Below are 13955 nucleotides of genomic sequence, written 5' to 3' on the forward strand. Positions count from 1 at the left end.
CATATGAAACTTGTGATTTCAAACTTTATAAAAATGCTCAGTGAATACTGATACTGTGAGCAAAGAGCTGTACAAATGCAAGTTACTGAACTGCCGTGCGATACGACACGAAGAACTCAACATGACTGACGTGGAATCGCAGATTTCCTCCGAGTGTCTCAGGAACAGCTGTTCCACGTGGGAAGTCTTTTCACGCCGACATTCTGGTCCAGTTTGGAAGTACTTCTGTTTACGAATAGCTATTTTCTATGATGAAATAAAGCAAAACTTAACACTACTGCTCATTAGGGAAGCAAGGTTCAGTGTAGCATCGTGTCCCGCAACCTGAGAGACAAGATGTACCACTGGGGTGTCGTGGGGAAGAAACGGTGTCAGATCTTTCAAGCTCCAAATGCAAAAAGGAGTCTAGTACTCTCTCTAGAGAGTCTAATTCTCTCTAGTAGAGAATTTCATCTTTTATTAATTCTGAATATTAAATCCCAGTTATTAGCTTAGAGTTAGGTTAAAAAAAAAAAAAAAACGAAGCCGTGTGTTGTATTTCTGTCAGTTGCTTTTCTTACACCAGGTTTACTTCATTTGATCACACAACCCACTTAGTTCCAAGAGGGATCTGAGTTCAGGATCACTAAAGCGCCCTATCTGGATACGGTCTGGGGGGAACGGAGAAATTAAACAGTGGAATTAAAAATAAGGATGTCCCCAGTGGGATTAAAACTGTTCTGCTCTGACAGCAGCCCTAATGCATTCAAAATCACATGGGTCTGGGACTCGACTCAAAGCTGCGGTACTGTCCATCCCAACAGCGTCCAGCCTGGAGCCCCAACTCCTGGTCGCGCCCTGCTCCGAGACTCACAGAGTTTTAGTAACTTGCCCGAAGCCACAAAGTTAGGCTGTAGAAACAGGATTCAAACATACCTCTGCCTGAATCTTATCTACCATGTGGTAAGGAAGTAAAGAGCACTTACGAGATAAATTCATGGCTTGAGTTTATTTTATAAAATAAAAGGCATGTCCGTGGTATACGTAAGCAGGGACGTAATATAAGTAGTCATGTACATATATCACATGCACCCAGAAAGCTGTCTCTGGGGTCCGCTGATAGATAATGATCATTTCTTAATTTATTTTACCTTGCTGTATTTCAAAAATGTCCCGCGACGCGTAGGTAATAGGGCAGGTAATAGCGATCAAAGTGCTACGTCATTTCTGACGGGCACAGCACAGGGAGACAAAGAGCCGGCCACGGAGTGGAAGCGCCCCAGCCACTCCGTGCCTGCGTCCCCGGGGGCTCTCCTGGGCTGCGGGGTCACGAGGAAGGGATCACGGTGTCAGCAGGGCACACACTCAGGCGGCACTCCTGCAGGCGTCCCACGGTACTACCGAACACGGGGACAAGTCTGAACGCGAGCTGAAAGCTTCCACAGTCAACTTTTACCCTTCCCGGGGGCAGTAAATTTGGCGTATGTTTTGCTTCTACAAAAAAACACCTCCTGAGTCACTTCACTGCCTACCAGAAAAGGGCCTACGGGGGCGCTCCATGAATCTGCATGAAGGTGCCTCAGAGGAGCAAGCAGAAAGGGCGACAACGCTCGTTACTGTGCTGAGAAGGACAGGAAGCAACTCGGACGCCGACCCCCGCCCCCTTCACACGGTGGGAGCGCTCCGGAAACGCCAGCTGCTCTCGTAAGGCCTCTGCTCTGACTCTGGCAACAAGGAGATTCTGATTCGGTGGGATCTGCTGAGCCACTGCTGTGAAACACGCAGAGGGAGACGATTCACTTTCAATAAAGAAACAGAGTTTACAGAGGAACCAAGTAAGCATTCACCACTTCAGAACAGTCACCTCAAATGCTGTATGTATACTTGTTATCCAGGACCATTTGGGAACTCCTCTTTTGGAACTAATTTCCAACATGCTACATTTGTTCATTCATTCAACAAGTATTTATTGCAGTTTCCTGTTCTGGACAGGTGGATACAGCTGTGAACCAAACACAGCCCTGCCCCCAGGAGCTTATACTCCCATGGGGAAGCCCCCCATAAGCATGGTTAGAGAGTAGAGTGTGCCGGGGGGGTGGGGTGTACACAGTGTAGACAGGATGGCCACAGAGGGGCTCTGAGGAGGTGACACTGGAGCCAAGAACAGAAGAAACTAAGGAGAACACAGTGCACACGACTTGCTGGGGTCATGTCTGGCCCACAGAGGAGCACAGGGAGACCAGAGCAGCTGGAGCACAGCCCAAGAGGAGCAGGTCCAGATCCCATAGGTCCCTTGGGCCTGGAAGGACCTACAGCTTCCTGAGGGTGACAGAAAGCCACAGAGCATCTGAGAGCATCTTCTGAAAACAGTGGTGCAGGATCATCCATCACTGGTGAAGATCTGGGCTTGAGGACAAGCTGGGGTCATGAGGAGCCAAGAAGATGAAGGAGGTTGGGTATATGTTCATACTATTTGTGGTAGGGCTCCAAGAGGCTCAGAGAGGAATTTCAAAATGAGTTCACAAATATTTTCAACGCCTGTCATGTTTTAGCTGCTCGACATCCGATGCCCCCATTAAAATCCTGGTCTTGTTGCTGGAGAAACCCCCAGCTGTGTGCAGCCTGGGGCAGCAGAGAATCCCTCCAGTGGAAGCCCAGGGAGCCAGATTCTCCTCCCTTCTGCCCCGGCACAGCAGGGCAGGCATCAGCCAGGCCTGGTCCACCGGAAGCCACTTCTCATGGCCAGGAATCCTGAATGGGTGACCCTGTAACATGGAGACTTTCGAGCTTGTAGGCAACGCAGGAGCAGTGACGTGCTGACCGATGGTTCTTGTATCGTGACCCCTGCCACGGTGCAGACTGTGAGCTTCCAGGGCTCCTAGGGTCCAGTCTGTGCTCTCAGCCTGATTCTCTAGCCATCTGTTGATTCTGGGACCCTTACAGTAAGTTGCCTTTTCATTCAGGGTAGCCAGCCAATTTCTAGCGTGTGCTTTCCAAATCACACACGACACAATGACATGCTAGCAGTCTGGGTTTCTCTTTCAAAAACAGTTAGATGATGCTGGATGGGAGTTTGTCTGTTCTACTTTTCCAACGTAAAACCCATCTGTTCAATCTCTAATTTATTGGTCAGGTGACCCAGTGTGTGCCAGACGCTGTCCCAGGTGCTGAACAGTGGTGACCCAGAAAGGCCACCCCAGATCTTACAGAGCTTACCTCTTCGAGAAAGAGGGAAGAAAAAGAGCAATAAACCAGCATGCGGACAAGAGAGAACTGAGGGTGTGACGAAGAGAATTTAAGGCAGGGGAAAATGTCCTGAGAAAATCATTAGACGGCTGATTCAGACTGGATGGTTGGAGAAGGTCTGCTGGGTAAAGGTGAGGCCCATGTCTGATGCCAACAGGGCAGCCAAGTGAAGGTCAGAGAAAGCACCCAGAGATGAGGTCAGCCAAGCAAAGGCCCTGAGGTCAAGCCAAGCTTAGCACATCTGAGGAAGAGGAAGGAGGCCACTGTAGCCATGGGGAGAAGGATGGGAGGGGAACGGCAGAAGTGAAGTCGGACAGGCAGGGTTCAGACCACACAGATCCAACGCAGATCCATGTTTATACTTTAGGTATGATGTAGACACTGGAGGGTTCTGAGTGAAAAGCGACATAATTTGATTTGCATTTTAAAAGATCCTTTGTAAGCCTGGCAGAGAACAGATAGATTAAAGGGGCAAGATCAAACCGGGGTGCCCAGCTGGAGGCTACTGCTGTCCTCCAAGCGAGATACGATGACAGCTTGAACCAGGGCACCATAGGGAGGGGGGAGGGACGGGGGTGAGTGTCCAAAATTGATAGTAAAACGCATGTAGGGAGGAAGAGAAGCCAATCTAACACGACACCTAGATTCCTGGCTTGAGTGTGATTAGAAGGCAGTGCTGTTTACTGACACTGGGGAAAAGGAGGCAGTGGCGGAACACTCATGCACGTGACTGGATATCCAGTCCAATCCAAAGCCAGGGACCTGCATGTGATCACCTAGGGAGACTGTTTAGATAGAAAGGAGCAGAGGAGTCAACAAGACCCTGAGAAGTGCCCACTGAAGTGAGTCAGGGAGCAGAAATGCAGAAATGCTTAGCTGGACATCAACTCCCCACCCACTCACCCCAGCCCTCTTCCAAGGAAGTCAAGTCTACAGGGGTCTTCTAGGAAAGACCTCCCTCACTGAAATAAAGACACCCCAGAATAAACAGGTCTTCTCTCAGGATACTGGCGTGTCTACATGTGACGTGTGGAGCAGACAATGACCCTGTGGCCATGACGGAAGCCAGGAAGGCCAGAATCTTCAAAAGACAGCACAGCAGACAGACATCTCTCAGCTGCTGAACTTACTAATCCTGAATCGGCCGCACGTTGTGCCTTCTTGTGATATTACATGGTGCGTTCCGATGGTTTAAGCCTCCTAAAATAGTTTCCCGTACTTTGTACCAAAAAATGTCTGTAAGTGTAGATGGATTAGGGAAACAGATCTGAACCCACATTTTGGACAGTGGAAAGCAAACGCACTAGGAGAAATAATGGCAGGCCTGCTCGGCAAAATTAATTACGTATTTGAGATTGGTAGGCATGAGATGATTGGCATGGTTGTATTATTTCCGACCCAGCCACTCCTGGTCATCTGGTGCGAGTACAGGGCAGGGAGATACGCTGGGACCTCTCTGGACAAGTCCAAGAAGGTGCAAGGAGCTGAGTCAAAGCAACTGTTGACATGTGCTGGGCAGACACACAACACAGTAACACAATGTCAACCGTTCTGAGCACTTCATACAGATCTAATTAGCTCATTTAATCCTTACAACTCCTCTATGAGGTTGGTGCCAAGGTAGTTAAGATCACTTGCAATAAAGTCGCACCACAAAGGACCATGAAATCTCAGCTGGGGGAGGAGAGGAGGGACTTGACTGGAGTGACAACGTCCATGGACGTGATGATTCAATGAGGGCCAAGAAGAACTGGAAGAGGTTCAGATGTTGCAGGAATCTGGACTCAGAACAGAGCCATTACTGATGACGCTGAAATCTAGGAGATAATCATGGGGGTGCTGGGCTCAAATGGGAAGGAGGAACGGACCCCTGCAGATGCAATCAGAGACACGGAGCTGAAACTCCGTTCTGTGGACTGTGTGAAGCAATGCACACGAAGAGCTTATCACACTTCCAGGAACAAAGTTTCTTCTGTGTTTTAAAACCCGTTGAAGAGAAGTATTCGGATACTGGAAATCCATCATTCTAAATGGGGAAGGTAATAGTATCTTCTTAGCCCGTCCAACAGCTCCAAACAATTGCCCCAAATATCAATAAAATTGCTGGGAGAAAAAAAACTCAAACTGCTTTATAATAGACCATCATGATTTCTTCATGATGTTTAGCATTTTAAGCACCAATCACCTAATTATTTAACACTTAAATGAATTCATTAAGGGATAGATGTGTTTTAGGTAGGGTTCTGCTATGTGCAGAAAACAAATCTATCAAGTATGAATTATGTTTCTTTCTACGTGGCATTAAACATATAACATAATAAAAATTTTTTTAAAATTTAGAAACTGTTTACTGGCCAAGTGACAAGTTAGGTGGTGAGAGGAGGAAGGGTGGAGGTCAACGAGAGCGTGCTGGTGACGGCAGGCGCAGACCTGCAAATGCCTGGGCTTTGCTCACGTCCCATCTAATTCTCTTTCTGGCACTCAAGTACAGCAAAGCAGGGAGCCCTGAACCACCATCAGAAGCCAGACGAGCTGACAGGATGAAAACACTCAAAATGGATGTCTGTCTTATTTCTTTTGCGTATGGTCTATCAATGATACAAAAATGACTTGCAGTTTTTAAATTGTTCTTTGCCTCCATTTATTAATTTTCAAAGTAAGAAGGCAGTTCTCTAGCACCCTCCAAAGGTTATGAAAAAGTTTTTAATCTTTTGAGAACCATCACAAACTTACAACTTTTAACATAGTTGAAGTATTAGACTCCACTGCAGTTTTTACCTTTATTGATGCTCCAACCCCCCATCTTTGGTCAGTGGGAACCTACTGGGATTGGCTCTAGGCTCCTACCGACACGACCTTAAGAGTCTTTCCTAACTTCTTGTTACCTGGTGCCACAAGTTACTCTGAGCTCATCCGGAACATCTCCTCCCTAGACCTTGAACCAGCCACTTTCCCAACACCCTGGTTCCTTTTAGTGGAGCTGCGTTTAAAAATTTCACACCTCTGCTTGTACCACAACCAAGCTTACTCACAACAGCCATGATTTCACATGCAGGTTTCGTAGAGTCTTTCAACAATTTTGCGTTGAGTTTCAAGACTCCTTCAAACAAAGGATGAGCACTGAGGACGAGCATCCACAAATGGACAGGGGGGTGATTCTCTGGCAGCCTGGACTTCACTATGTAATGCAAACAGGTCTTTGGTATTTTCATTGTCCGCTTTAGTAAAGCCAGCCTCTTTGACAAGATCTGTAATTTTATTACTTTGATTTAACCACTCTTGTGATATCTTTTGAAGTCAACCACAAAATCTGGGGACCAGTCTTCTCAAGGCTGCACTTGTGACTGCACGGGGAGTGAAACTGGGGCCCTATTACAAACGGAAAACGAAAATGGGCAGGCAGTCAGCAGTCAGCGCCCCGAGTGGTAAAGCAGTGCGAATCACGTAACAAAACACTTTCATCTTTGTATATTATTTGGAGAGAATGAAAATATACTTGAAATACCATGTTCCCGTTCAAAATTGTTCCATCATTTAATCCATCATGTTGAGAAGGGATCAAGAAATCCCATCCCCCCAGGCTAATACTCCCCTGGGATTTGACCACTTTTATTAAAACAAACTCAGAGTAGCAACCTCTGTACCATCAGCAGTGGCTTAAACACAGCAAGTCTGCTTTTGCCGCAAGACCAGACATGCAAACTTTCACACCGTCTGGGGGATTCCTCCCTACGCCCTGCTGGCAGCAGTCCGGGACCGCCGGCGTCTCCCGGACCAAGTCCGAAACTGATGGAGCCAAGCGCAGATGTTACTTCCCTTTTGTTCTATTTGCATGTATTTAAATAATTTAAAGCAAGCTTGATTTGACATTTCACAATCAGTTATAATGTAATGTGTCAATAACAGAACATAACCTACGGTTTTGGATTGTAAATTATGTTTTAGTAGTATTTACAAGGTGAAAAATTCCAAGTTTTTTGTTTGTTTGTTTGTTTTTTGGGTTTCTTTTTAGCCTTTATCTTTCCCTCCTCTTATGACTTCATGAAGAAAGAAGCCATGCTAATAAAGGGGGACACATAAAAAATACTTTAAGTTGAAAGTTAATGTAGATACAGCATCAAGGGCATTTTGTCAATACAGTTAGAAGTGATCTCTGACTCTTAAAGAAGTAAACACCACTTCTGAATTACTTCTAAATCCTCTCTCATAAATAGAAAGTCCCACATAAGGTTGCATCCCCTTGAATTGTGGAGGAAACGCTGCAGAAAAATGTTAACTTCGGATTAAACTGCAACTGACTGCCGCAGAATTCTGTTGCAGGGCGTTGGGCAAGCACCTTCTTGACAGACCTGGGCTCGATGCTTGCAAAACGACCTCCTCTTGCTTTTACAATGGAAGAGGAGTGTGCGATGTGAACAAACATGGCATGTTTACTAGTCTCATAACAGATCATGTCACAGTCATACAAAAACCTTAAAAATGGCTGTCCTTCCATCTGCGGCCAGTGTTTAAAGTGCTGTGAGATATTCTATTTCCCGAGGCTTTTTACTTTTTACATTGTTGTAAAGCTATGAGATAAAACACACACACACGCACAGAAACAAAACCGAAATAAATGAGAAGGAAAGCCTGCCTGGGTAAACGCCAGCGCCCACCTAAAGCACAGCAGCTTGAGCTCCGCCAGGCTTACGCCACAGAAGCACTCAGCGAAAACGTGAAAAAACTTTTTAAGAACTAGGGCACAGAAAGGAAAGGTGGGCATCAAAAAATTTTTTTCCCGAGCAAAAAAATTACGCTGACTGGCAGCAAATTAAACCCTTTGCGGTATAGCCGTGTTAATATCTTTATAGAAAGTTTTCTTGACTATCAACCCATTTGCTGCTAGGGAAACAGACTAAAACAACTATTTTTGAACGTTTATATACACTTTTTATAACAAATCCTTGAAGTATGGTTGTATCTTCTTTTTTTTTAGTTTCTGAATAATATACTGTCAGATACTGCACGAAAAACAGTATCTTACTTTCTATAATGATTTTAAAGACCGATGTCCACCAGCAGCCCCGCACACTCCTCTGGCCCTCTTTGCACCTGCAGGGCCTCTGAACTCGGGTCCCTGGCAGCTCCACGGGGTTGCTGGAGGCCTCCTTTGCAGGGACCGCTCTCCCACGCCAGCGCAGTCAAGGGGGTAGGCGAATGACGAATGCCAGGCCAATCGAATTATCTCTCGCAACCTGGGTCACGGATGGAGCAATGGAGGAAGGAAGGAAACGGCTGGGCTCACCAGTTCAAGCAAAGGCTTCCAGGCAAGCCTCTCCACAATCGTGCTGCCAGATGACAACTTTCTGTGACGATGGGTATGGTCTGTGTCTGGGCTGTGCGATGCGGGAGTCACCAGCCACGTGTGGCGACCGAGCACTTGAAACGTGACTAGCTTCAATTTCAAGCTTTACTTTTAGTTCATTTTAATCAACTAAATGTAAAAAGCACATGTGGCCAGCAGCCACACCACCAGACAGCCCAGGTCTAGCGTTTCCTGCCCCTCGGCTTCTCATGAGCTCTGTTTTGGTTGCAATATCTGTTTCTGTTGCAAAACCAGAGAAACTCTGACACCATCTGACCTACAGTTCACTGTACCAGGTACCGTCTTCCTCAGCGATGCAGCCGAGGCACAGGTCTGCGGGCTCCCCCGCAGCTCACCTGTCCGGCAGGAGGGCGGGAGGCAGCACGTGGCCCATGGAAGACGTGATCCACAGCCTAGGTGGCCTCACACCCAAAAGCGCCAGGAAGCAAACGAGCCGCCTGCTTTCATAACACGGCTGCGCCGTAAGCAAGGAAAGCGGGTGCGTCAGCAAGACGTCGAAATGGAGACCTGGCTAGCAGTCTTCAACATAAACCTGGCCCAGGTCTGATCGAAGCTCAGCACAGAACTCGCCCAGAGGAAGTAAAACTGAAAGAACGAAGTGATCCGATGAATTCTTCTGTCTTCTGATTTCCATCCAGTAGCATGCACTTACTGGACAAATTACTAGATTTGTCCAGTAAATAGAAATTAATACATTAATAGAAATTTCCTACCTAGAGTAAAAATTTTGTCATAATATGCCACTTACGTGTGACTGTTTTATATGTCTTTTCCACTTTTATCTCTAGTTATTTATATAAATATGTTTTATATATTACATATGGCAAACATATGTGGTTTAGTCACTTTAGTATCCACATCACAAGGACTATGACTAGGCCAGATAGCTCCTCCCTTTTGAGATTATTTATAATATGCATATAACTGTGGTATCAAATGAACATAAATATGCATACAGGTGTGTATGTTCATGACAGCCTTAAGGAAAATTCTTAATTTTCTTAAATACAGTGGTATCTACTAAAACTACAATGTTTCATGTTTACCTCACTAGATAAGTCATATAAATTAAATTAAATATAAATCAAGTCAAATCTAACAGCTTGACGTCTCTTAAACATTGAAAGCAAACCGATTATGCGGTGATGTTCCCTAAGCCGAGTGGGTGGTGATGTGGGTGGAGCATAAAGCAGGCAGTCTGTGCTTCAGAAGAACAGTTTCATCTCTAACAATTAAACAAGGACCATATCAATTATTTCATGTGCATTGCAAGTCACCTGAAAACTCCGTGGCTTAAAACAACAAGCATTTATTCTTCCTGTGGGCCAGTGATGGCTGTGGGTCGGGTGTCTGGGGAGGCCACAGGCCTCTGCGTCCAGGCTTGCTCACGCGACTTCTGGCAGATCCCCGTGGTCCCCCTCATGTGGGCCAGTCCTCAGGGCGGCCTCTCGACAAGGCAGGTGGCTCCCTCCAAGGTGAGTGATTCAAAAGAGAGAGTGCACAGCACGGAGGACACAGACTTGTAATAACCCACCCGAGAGGTGACTTCCCATCTCTCCTGCCACGTTCTGTTAGACAGAAGTGAGCCCCTGAGCCCAGCGTCCCGAGGGGGGGCCCACACGCGGCGTGAACGTTCAGAGGCCGCCCAGCCTGCCACACAGTCTAAGGCTGATTTAGCAACACACACTGCAAAGGTCACCGTTTCTTCTGCCCATTATCCCTTTACCGAAAAGCAGTTTTTTCCCCAGAGCACATTCAGACTATTTCCCAAAACTTTAAAATGATCTTTCATTCTTTCACAATCAGGGAGGAGGTGCATAGAACATGTTAACCAGTACCTTTAAAAAATAATGGGGGAGGGGGGGAGTAGGGAGAGAATAAAATGGAAGACGTTCCTTCTGGAAAGCTCGTCCCAGGAAAAACACGGCTTGCTACTGCAATCAGCAGAGAAAATGACACCCGCATAGCAAAGGTGTTTTCTCACCTTTCTAAAGCGTTTGACTTCATGGATCAGCAGAACAAATGGACGCGCTGTATCTCATCAAAACCGGACCCTGACATTTTCATTAAACGGAGAGAAAGATCTAACAAAAACACTTAAGATGGAAGTGGAAAATCCTCCATATGCAGATGTTTTCTCTCTGGATAACACAAAGCTTTTGGGCAGGTGCAGAACGAGTAAAAACATCTTAGAAGAAACAATAGAGTGGACGTGAGGACGTGAATTTTTTTGCTTTTTCTCATCACAAGCAGGTTGTGTAATAAAAATCTGAAGATTCTGGCATAGCAACACCATTATTAACAGATAAACAACCATTATTCATTGCGAACTTATTACATACTCTAACACAAAATTTCTTATAATTTTGGCAAGAGTCCTATGAGGCCACTGCGATCACCATCCTTGCGACAGATCAGGAAACCAGAGGCTCAGAGAGGCGAAGCAGCCAGCTCGTGCTCCCAGTAAACCAGTAAGTGAGGGTGAGTTAGGGATGTGCGGTCCGGCAGCCCACCTGCTTTTCCCAGGGGCAAGCCACCTCCCCGACCAGACGCACCGCTCCGGGCAGTTATCCTTTGACGGGGCAAGGCCTTGGTGGGGGGTTAGTCTAGCAGAACAATGTAACTTGGTAACTGAAACAAAAGGAAAAATGAACTAGTACCCATTGAGTCTTTTTTTTTTTTTTCCAATTCGTTTGTTTTTAGGGGGCAGAGGTAATTCGGTTTATTTATTTATTTAAATGGAGGGACTGGGGATTGAACCTCGGACCTCGCACATGCTAGGCACGCGCTCTACCGCTGGGCGATATCCTGACCCCTCACTGAGTCTTGACAGCAGACGCAACGATCAAAGGCAGAAAGTTTCAAATCAAAAGCACCACACAGGGGTCAGTTTCCACCGGGAAAATGTCTCTGGAAAGAAATGAATTACGACACAAGGCCCCACGAGGTGCGAGGCACGCACATGCCCATCTTGGTGGCAGCTCTTCCTCCCCCTCCCTCTCTGCTCCCTGATACTGGCCCACCTCTGCTTCACCCTGTGGTTACAGGACGAGGCCAGAGGCATAAAAGACGTGGAACTGACCACAGGGCACAGACCCCGAGATGCCGCTTGTCTGGGCCAGTGTGGCCATGCCTCCACCCCGGCCCTTCCTGAGATCTCTGTGGACAGCCCACATTTTTTTTCTCTTTAAACTTTGAACAGAAAAACAGCATAATGAGCAAAATGAAATTTTAAAAAGGCACACTATTTCACAATGGTTGAAACTATAAAGATGAACTAACTAGCACTGCTCCTTACTGGGAGAACCACGGAACATTTTGTGAAATGACAGTGTAAGATTTTATCATTCAGGGAACTACTCAACAACTGTTTCATATTAAGAAAATGGGATGAGCCATTCTTCAGAGCATATCCAAGCAAGATGAAGCAACTCTAACTTACTGGAAACAAATTAACTTTGTAAAATCTATCCAGCATCGAGTCAGGTTTCCGTAACTCTAAGTCCCATTGCAAGAAAAACAGAAACCCCTTAAAAAGCAAATAACCTTCTCCCCACACCCCAGAACAAAGTAAAACAAACGTATGCCATAAAATTTAAATCCCTTCCTAAACCAGCAAGTAAAGCTGCCCACAACATATTATAATAAAACCCATGTATCTGCCCACATCTATTTGCTTCTTTATGCCCAGCTGGCTAATTTATGACAATCACCTGATGTGTACCTTTTAAATGTTCACTGTACAGTATCAATACAATATTAATCTAAATAACAAATCTTCCCAAATAAAATGCTGGGGAAAACCCCCAAACACTGGCCACCTGTAGACTCCCTGGTTACTCTTTTTGCTCCTAGTGATTCAGCTTGTTCATAAATGAACAGAAACTTCAGCTGCAGTTTTAATAAGTGTGTTTTTTATATATTAGAGTTTCATACTTCAAACTACATGAAGGCACAGCTGGATGTAAGATATATACAAAATTAACTTGTCTAAAGGCTGACACGCCTTTCCTTCTACCCATGTCTCACACCTAACTTCTTACACACGCAGCTGAGAATAAGATGGCCAGGATGAGACAGGCTGGCCACTCCCCAACTCCTCCTCCCAGCGTCCCGATCACACAGCCACACACGGGAGCTCCGCAGAGGCAGCCCCCCGCCCCTGTTCCAGGAGAACATCTGAAGGGACCTCTAAGCCAAAACAGGTATTGATTACTGCTACCCTAGCAAGAGCAACGGGAGTTCTGTCACCACTGCTCTGTGATGCGTGGCTTACGCAACAATGGACACCCCTCAAAAACTAAAGTCTGAGACACAAATATTAAAAATTAAGCCACAGTATTTTGAATGAAAAAACTCTTTAAACACTGGAAACATAATATACACTGATTACAAGTAAACGTACACTGTGGACTTTTCTAGAGCAGGTATTTGGCTAGTCCATAGACTCGCGTTAATAAGCAACAAAAACGAGCTGAACAGCCAGTGAGGCAGGCAAGAGAGGTGAGGCTGGAAAGAGCGAATCGAGGGAGGAAGTGGCACCATCTTACGGTGTCATCGTCCAGAAACAGAGGCCCGGGAGCGCACACGGCAGACTTCAAGCACGGTCGCCGCTCGGTGGGACTCTGAACGCATCTCACCCCAGACGCCACACGGGGCAGAGGTGGCGAGCGGACAAAACCCTGTGTCAGTACCTCCTCAGACGCCTTTCCCATTTGAAGAAATGGGGGTAAAGGCAGCCCCATGAAAACCTTTCAAAATCCAAGCACTTTTTGATAGACGGGGGCCCTCTTCTCAGGCTGCCCCACAGAATGGGGAGACAGCCACTCTGGTCTTTACCTGATTAGAGGGAAGCTGGAGAAAGAAGGCAGAAATTCCCATAAGCACCTAACCACCATCACCTTCAACGCTTAGCAAGGATTTGGTGACAAGGCAGGCAAAAATAAAAATAAAGAAAAGACCAGAGAGCCCAGGGTAACTGAGCAGGGAAGGTGCCCACGTGCGAGGTCTGTGAAATACTCATTGCCGGTTACCCTGCTCCCCAGAAGCAGAGCGTTTCTATGAGACCGTTCGCAAGCCGAAACGGCCTCACAAAGCCAGGAAGCCACTGCCTTGGGACACGTCTTGCTGGTGGATGCGCAGAATCAGTCGAGACAAAGCGCCGACGCTCACAGACACGACGCAAAGGGGCGGCAGCTGGACGTTGAGGTTCTGAGCCCGGTTCCCAGGGAGGAGCTTGGTGGCACCACTCTCACCACGCAGGGCGCGAGCCGCCTCTGTCACGGCCTCTGCGAGACAAACCCTAAGCGCCATTTTCATTTCTCGTCTTGTTTTCATCAAAGTGGAAATCCTCTTTGGATTTCTT

General features: G+C 46.5%; 1 protein-coding gene across 10 annotated transcripts in view; it reads right to left on the bottom strand.

Annotated features, from left to right (window-relative positions):
• AUH (AU RNA binding methylglutaconyl-CoA hydratase) overlaps nt 1-13955 on the bottom strand; it is a 144962-nt gene that overhangs the window by 14182 nt on the left and 116825 nt on the right. The gene's annotated exons all lie outside the window — the stretch shown is intronic.

Source organism: Camelus dromedarius, chromosome 36 (genome assembly GCF_036321535.1).
Source record: "Camelus dromedarius isolate mCamDro1 chromosome 36, mCamDro1.pat, whole genome shotgun sequence".
Lineage (NCBI taxonomy): Eukaryota > Metazoa > Chordata > Mammalia > Artiodactyla > Camelidae > Camelus > Camelus dromedarius.